Consider the following 8,384-nt stretch of genomic DNA (forward strand, 5'->3'; position numbering starts at 1 on the left):
ATGCCTTTGCTTTGAAAAGCAGTGGAAGTGATCTGTAGTGTAAAACTACATGTGTGCAGCTCACATGGGCTTTATTTTGTGCTTGTTGTGTGATGGAACTCTTCCTTCCTCACCTAAAATAGAAGAGGCACAGTTTGGCATTCCCTTGTTTTGCGCACCAAAAGTACAGTATAGAAAATCTGGGTCATTTCACTAACCCTAGTCCTACCTGTGGCCTACTGCCTTGTGAGTCTGAATTCAGTTACTGAATGAATGATGGTCATCTCCACAAGCATACTGTTCTTTCTTAGACCTGTGTTTTTTTTTTTTAAGTTTTTCAAAGATTCTATTTATCTATTCATGAGAGACACAGAGAGGGGCAGAGATACAGACAGAGGGAGAAGCAGGCTCCCTGTGAGGAGCCTGATGTGAGACTTGATCCCAGTACCCCAGGATCACAACCTGAGCCAAAGGCAGATGCTCAACCACTGAGCCACTCGGGCGTCCCTTAGACCTGTGATTTTGTAAGACATCTAGAATTTCTTCTCACGGAGCGTCTTGGGCTTTAAGTCTTTTTGGGAAAACTTCATAGGATTTCGAAGGCAAAATTTTTTAATGGACTTTGGTTCATGACACCCTCTGAGAAGGCTAAGACCTGGATAGTACCCTCTGAGGTCCTCCTCATCCTCCTCTCTCACCTTCCCCACATGGAGTCACTACCATCCTGAAGTCTACATTCATTTACTCTTGCTTTTTTTTGTACACTATTGTCTCATCAATGCTTATTCTAGAAAAATATATTTGTTGTTTCTAACTCTAAAATTGAAATCGGTTGATGCATATATTGCTACATTCATAATATCTTTTTCCTTTTTGAATGTCTTAAATATTTAACAAATTTTTGAGATGGGAAGCAAAAAGGGGTGACTGTGTAGCATTTGACTCTTGATTTTGGCTCAGGTCATGATCTCAGGGTCCTGGAATCAAGCCCTGTGTCTGGCTCTGTGCTCAACGAGGAGTCTGCTTAAGATTCTCTCTCTCCTTCTTCACCTCCCCCTGCTTGTGCTCTCTCTCTCTCTCTAAAGTAAACAAATAAATCTTTTTTAAAAAAGATGAAAAGTGGGACGCCTGGGTGGCTCAGCAGTTGAGTGTCTGCCTTTGACTCAGATCTTGATCCTGGTGTCTGAGATCCAGTCCTGCATCGGGCTCCCTGTGAGGAGCCTGCATCTCCCTCTGCCTATGTCTCTGCCTCTTTCTCTGCATCTCTCATGAATAAATGAATAAAATCTTTAAAAAAAAATAAAAAGATGAAAAGTAAAGATTTACAGATTTTTTTAAATGCTTCTAAATTTTTTTTTCTTAATATTTGTGATATATGAAAATGGTGGCTTTGAAAGCTCATATCCAGGAATACCAATGGACAGATGTTTTTCAAGATAGCATCCTGTGGGGAAATTTTGGCTCCTTGTAAAATTGGGGTTTCTGCTGAGATCATTTAGAAAATCATTACACAGTCTAATGGCCAGTGAAGGAAGAGTTTCCACTGTAAAAGCATCAGGTATATCATCCACAAAATAAATGATTTAGCATCAGAGAGAGAAAGTGAGAGTGTACATATCAATGTTCTGATGCTTATGTCTCCTTCTTGTGGTCTCTCTCTCTCTTGCCCCAATTTTACAATGAGCCTGATTTAGCTGCCACTAACTCCCACCCTCACTCAGTCCTCTCCTGAAGCCAAAGCACTTCTGGGGGTTGGGGTGCACATCTGGGAAATGCATCCATACCATGCAGGGAGTTGGAAATTAGCATGTTTCTCCTCCAAGGAGAGCTTGCACTTCTGAGAAATAGCTACTACCATGAGGGGCACACGTACACATGGCCATGATTTTCCAAGACCTGGGTGTGGGGGGAGGTCGGAGGGAGGCACATCTGAATACCTGACTTGGGGCAGGTGAGGAGTTAGAGGGATAGAGGGAGGTAGGTTTAAAAAAAAAATCATTGTGCTATCCCATTTCTTTCTCTCACATCTCCACGGAGAATCTCTGATGCTAATAAAGAGAACTAATTGTACTGGCAGCAGCAGTGTGACAGGTACATAATTTGGTGTTTTATGGACGTTCCTCATTTAATCAACAAACTTGTAAAGGGTATCACTATTCTTATTTTACCACTGAAGAAGCAGCTGGGAATTGAAAAGAACTTTGTCGGCCAGTCTCACAGCTTGTCAGCCAGGGGCAGAGTTCAAATGACCCGCACAGCTGGATCTGCCCTGAGCCCACCACCTGCTGGCACACCTGCCTCCAGGTCCGCCACCACTCTTCGCCCCCCAGCGGTCACCTGCGGGAGAACGCAGTGCCCTCTCACTCGGAGGGCTCATGGAGAGGGCTGCTTGCTTCTCAACAGCATTGCGTCTCAACAGCTGAGGTATCCTGAGTGCCAGAATCATTTTTGCTTTTGGAGAACTAGTGAATTCTTGCCTTTATCAAGATTTCCCCCAGCAGATGAGTAACAAGCAACAAGCTGAATTTCTAGGAGCTCAAGTCACTGGTTGCAAGGCCATTGGGCCTACCTTGGTCAGGACCCGAAACAATGCAATAATATTTGTGGAATGCTCCGTTTGTGGAACTAGCGAGAACTTCCAGGTGGTAGATCTACAATAAGCTCCAGAGCCTCCCCAAACGCTTCCCATGTTGCAACAGTTTATCAAATTCCAACTTTATCCGACAACCCTGGATACAATTAAAATGGGATTATACTTATCTCCGCTATTCCAGGCAGACTGGCATTAAGTTCATTCAATAAGTTCAAGATGGCCAAGAGGCCATCTTTTTAGAATCTTTACCCTGACAGCACCGTCTCAGTAACAAAGTCAAGTTCTGCAGCTGGAGGCAGAATAATCCCAGCCCAGCTCAGCTCGCTTCTGTCTGCCCTGGAATAAATGGGATGAGAAAGGCAGGGGGCGGTGGGGGTTGGGATGGGGGCAGGGAGCTGGACAAGGGGGGGCGCAGCTACCTCCAGAGCTCTTCAACCCAGGAGTCGGGTGTCCCTGAGATTCACCATGGACCTGCCCTAGAGCCACAGCAACCTTCCTCCCTGGAAGGTGCCACCCCCAGCAGAGACTGGCTTGGGCCTGCTCAGGAGGGTTGGGAGGCCGGGCTCAACCCGGCCTGGGAGCGACGTGTGTTAGTGCTCCGCTGGAAAGCAGTAAGGGACTCACAACCACAACTCGGGCTTTGGACCAGGACCTCATTTTCCACTCCTCCCTGCCAGGGCCCCTCAATCATAATCCTGGACACCCCAGTGGAGCCCGCCCCGCCTGTCTGTGAAGAGCCATCTGGCTGTGGCTGATTTCATGGGGATTTCAGAGTGTGGCCAGCAGCACAGAGGGCGCGTTTGGCCTTGGCAGCTGAGCTCTGATGGAGAACACCCTACCACCGGTGGCTTCCTAGGGCCACCAGGCCTTGCTTCGGGTACAGGCGGTGGAAGGCAAACAGCCAGCTTGCTCCACGCACCTAAAGAGAGGGGCCTTCTTGCTTTAATCCTGACCATCCTGGGGTTAGCTGGAACCAGGCAAAGCTAAAGCAGGATCAGCCACATAGTGGGAACACAGACATTTCATCCTTGATGAAAAAGAAAATCCCTCTGAAAAGTCTCTCCTGGCTGGCAAAAGTTTGCCATTATCTGGGGCCTTTTCTTCTGGGCTATTCTGAAGCAAAACTTCTAAAGCCCTATAATTTGGACTTTAGGAGGGTAGGGAGAACATGAAGCCTGGAAATATATGTTTTTTTAAAGGGAGATACTTTTTCTCTAAAGCAGAACTTCTCAAACTTCAACATGCATATGTTAGTGAGACTCATGTCCAAATGCAGATCTGATACAGCAGGCTGGTATGGTACCCAAGATCCTGTCTGTCTGTCTTTCTTTCTTTCTTTTTCTTTTTGGTTTAAAGATTTTATTTATTGCAAGAGAGAACAAGGGGAGGGGCAGAGGGAGAGGAAGAGAGAAACTCAAGCAGACTCCCTGCTGAGCATAGAGCCTGACATGGTACTCGAGATCCTACAACCTAGATCATGACCTGAGCAGAAACCATGAGTCAGATGCTCAACTGCCTGAGCCACCCAGGTGCCCCCAAGATCCTGCATTCCTAACAAGCTCCCATGCAATAACAATGCTGCTGGTCCTCACACCACAAACACTTGAGTAGCAAGGGTCTTCTGCATGATGGCTTTGAATGTTGAACCTTTCAGCAACCGCAAATGTTCTATGAAATACTTTGCCATTCATTCATTCGTTCCTCCATTCATTCTTCCGTTTATGGACCCCGTACGCTGTGACTTCTGTGCTGAGCACCAGATAAGCAGCTGACGCAAATGTACATCTCTGTCTACCCAGAGGTCTCTGTGAACCTTCAACAAATTTACCTTGAGCATTCGGTGTGATAAGTTCTCCACTCACAGTGGGTCGAGCAAGTGTTGCTGTGAGCCACGCTCCTCCCAAGAGTGAGCAAAAACAGATGTGTTAGCAAACAACATTGAATCTGCGGCCCAACAGGAGGTAGTCAGTGAGGCTGCTGCTGTGCTTGGGGCTGTGCTGGGCATGGGGCCAGGGACGGAACACCTGTCAGGTAGGGCCCCTCACAGGTGACACAGCTGGAGGCTTTACAGGGTGGCATGCAGCCACGCACCTGAGCCAGCAGAGGAATCATCAGAAAGAGAGTGGGAAGGGAGGAAGGGAGGAAGGGAGGAAGGGAGGATGGGAGGATGGGAGGAAGGGAGGGAAGGAGATTGGTAAAAATCGACAAAAGGGAACTCCCATCCTGAAGGATCTGTCTTAATTATAAGACACTTTATTCCCTTTTCTATGGCTAGAAAAATGCCATCTCTTTATCATCACATAATTCTGTAATGAAATAGAGAAAACAAAAGTGAAAGCCTCCCCCCATGCTGCACCCCAAACAACAGGAACAGTTTTGTATACTTTTTTTCCGTATGCAAACAAGTACCTAGTTGGCTAAAGAGGGTAAGTCTACGTACAAAATTTCCTTTATTCACTAAGGAGTACATTACAGACTTTTCCACAGGTCAGTTCTTTGGTTTCAACTGCAATATTTTTAAGTTTTCCCTTGTATTTCGTTGTTTCCCACAATTTATGTCACTAATTCCTTATCCGTGGCCATTTGTGCCATTTCCATTTTTTCAATGACAAATAATGAAATAACAGAAATCTTTGAAGATATATCTTTGTACGCTTGATTTCCATAAAATAAATTCTCAAGAGGTATTCTTGGGAGAAAAGAGCCTCCAATGTTGCCAAGTGCTCATTACAAAGGCACCAACTTAAACTCTGTTCAAATAAAAACTGACAGCAGGGCTGCCAGTATGCGTGTCATCTTTGTTAAACTAATAGGGACTTATTATCATTGTAATTTGCTTTATTATATCTTCCTGATGCCCAGGGATGAGGGGCATGTGATTATTAGTCATTTGGATTTCCTTCTTTTGTGAGCTGTCTTTGGTAGCTCCTTGCTTCTCTTGCTGTTGGATTGTTCTTTTCCTTACTGATTTATAGAAGCTTCTAATATTCAGTGGGTATTCAATCTTTCTAAATTGCCATCTATGTTTTGTAAATATTCTTGCCAAGTGTGAGGAAGCCTTAAAACAAGGTTAAATGCGTGGGTTTTTCCAGTTCAAGTCCTGAGCTTGTGCTAGAGCAGCAGTACTGAGGATTAATCGAGAAGAATGCCTATAAACTTCTTACTATAGGGCCTGGATTTAGTAAGCGCTTCAAGAAGTCTCCTTTTACGAGACTTTTGATTTCCTTTACGCTATCTTTTATAGGTATACTGTTTGGGTAAAAAGTCCTCTTTTAATACTTTCTGCTTTTGTGGCTGAGCGAAGAAAGGTCTTGTTTGCCCAGAGATTATAATTATATTCTCCTCTGTTTACTTCAGGCCTTTCCTTTTTCCTCCCGTAAGAGGCTGTGTCCTTTGCTCTGACCATGCTCCTGCACACCCTCAGGTCTGGTCGCCTCCCTCCGTGGCCTGCTTCCCGCTTCCCACTGCCCGCTGGAGGGGCCGCAGGCTGCGGGGAGCCCGCACCCGGGCCGCAGTCCTCCTGCACTGCCAGGCCTGTCCCTTCCCGAGCCTGAGGTCTCTACTTCATATTCCCTCTTGTCGCTCTGCCTGCTGCCACTGAGAAGAGAGGGACGGCGGGGAGCCACGCCGCGGGCCACGGCCTGCACCCACCCGGCCACTGCCGGTGGCCGGGTGCACTCAGCACCAGGGGCCTTCTTTGCACCCCGCACCTCTGCACCTCTCTGGAATCGTCAATTCCGCCCTCACTCCTGGACCATCTCCGTGCATAGAGAGCTGCTTTTTAAAAGATCACCCATCTTTAAAAAGCCCACCCAGACCCCACCCCCTCTTTCTCTCTCTTCTGTCAGAGCTTCTCCAAAGTTCTCTCTCCCCAGCCAACTTGGACGGAGCATCCCTCTCCGTACCACTCTGCACCCTGGAGCCGCTACCTGGCCTCATACTCCACGCCCTTTCTAATACCCACCAAGTTGCCTTATGAGTTGGCTGTGGTGGTGGCCAAGATACATCTCTTGATTTCTCCCCACCTCAGACCCACTACACCTAGTATATGGCACCAGTCAATTGGGGAGGAGGAGAGGGGAGGAACAAAAAAGGAAATCTTGCCTCTTCATCCCTTTGCCTCATCCAAGCCAATTCCCAAATGTATCGCAAATCTGTGCTCTCGTTAGCCCCTCTTCTGCTACACTAGTGGCTTCACCCCCATTAGCCCTGGGCTACACCTGGCCACCGGTGCCTCCTCTTTGCACCGACAGAAGCTTTCTAAGACATGAACGTTACCTCACCACTCACTTGTTTAGAAACTTCCAGAATCAACCCCAAGCACTTGCTTATGACCACCTTTTGTTTATTTATTTTTGAGAGAGAGAGAGAGAGAAAGCACACGTGCACATGTGCAAGTGGGGCAGGGGGACAGAGGGAGAGGGAGAGAATCCCAAGCAGGCTCCAGGCTCTGTGTGTAAGCTTGATCTCATGACCCTGAGGTGGTGACCTGAGCCAAAATCAAGAGCTTAATTAACTCAAAATCAAGAGTTTAATTAACTGAGCCAACCAGGCACCCCAGATTACAACTTTTAGAAATGAATTTTCTACCTCTGTACTGTAGGTTTGCAGCTCCAATCACACTGGCTCAGATACAGTGTGCTCCCTGCTGCCTCAGGACCTTTGTACTTACTTACATATCTTCTCCTAAATCTTCATACAATATTCTCCTTTTAAAAATTCAAGTCTGAAGTATATATATCACCTTCTCAAAAACGTCCTTCCATAACCAAACTGTCTGAAACAGTGTTCCTCTCCCTACTGTCCCTTTCTGTCACATTTCTCTCATTTATCTTCTTTACTGAATCTCTCAGTTATCAAAAATCATCATATCCACCTCTCCACTTCCTTGGGGACAACATGTCGCACCATCTCCCCACCACATCCATTTTGGAGGTCTGGGACCTTTCTGTCTTCTTCCCAAGGCAGTGTTGGGAACAGTCCTCACATACAGTAGGTGCCCAGTGAACTGACTGATTAAGTGGCCTGGGGGTTAAAGGTGGTGCAGGCTCAAGAGATCACAGGTAGAGAGAGGAAAGGAGGAAAAAGCAGGAACCGGGAGAAGGGGAAGGGAGAGAAGCCGCAAAATGCAAGACTGGGAGCAGATTGGGAGGAGAAACAGCCCATGTGGATCAGGCCAGAAGAGAGAAGAGATAAGTAGATGAGTACAGGAGATGAGATTGAACCCGGGCACCAGACACCAGATCTTGCTGAGCACGCACCCAGGCCCCCTGCAGGCCCTGCCCCATGTGTGTCCTGGGCTGCCTGGTGCTCCAAGCACACTCCTAAGGGGTGTGTGTAGTCTTGAGCCCTGGGAAGCAAGTGGTGAAACAGGCCTCTGGCCACTAGCACTTAATTCTGCCTCCAGCCCAGGTGGGGGCCCAAAAAGGCAAGGCTGTGAAGAGCTGGGTTTGTGCTGGATATCACTGACCTTCCAGAGGAGTCTGAAGCAAGCCTTGGCATTCCTTCCACATTCCTCGGGGGCCCCTGAACCCTCCTGAAAGCTTCCAGAATAGAATGCAGGGCAATTGGGGCATTTACATGGCAGGCGAAGGTGCCAGCTGCGTCAGCTGCAACTTGCCTCTTGCATGGGGACAAAGCAAGGTCAAGGAGTCTAGCTAGGAAGCCATCTCTACAGCTGTTTGCTCCACATGCTTGTAATTTCTTAGCGACGTAGGAGTGGAGGCCTTCTACCAGCTGAAAGTGCATCTTACACTTGTAAAATGAGAACGTTTTCCTGGTTGTCTCTTAAAGTATATTTCTGACAGGACAA

This window comes from Vulpes vulpes, chromosome 2, assembly GCF_048418805.1.
Source record: "Vulpes vulpes isolate BD-2025 chromosome 2, VulVul3, whole genome shotgun sequence".
NCBI classification, from domain to species: Eukaryota; Metazoa; Chordata; class Mammalia; order Carnivora; family Canidae; genus Vulpes; species Vulpes vulpes.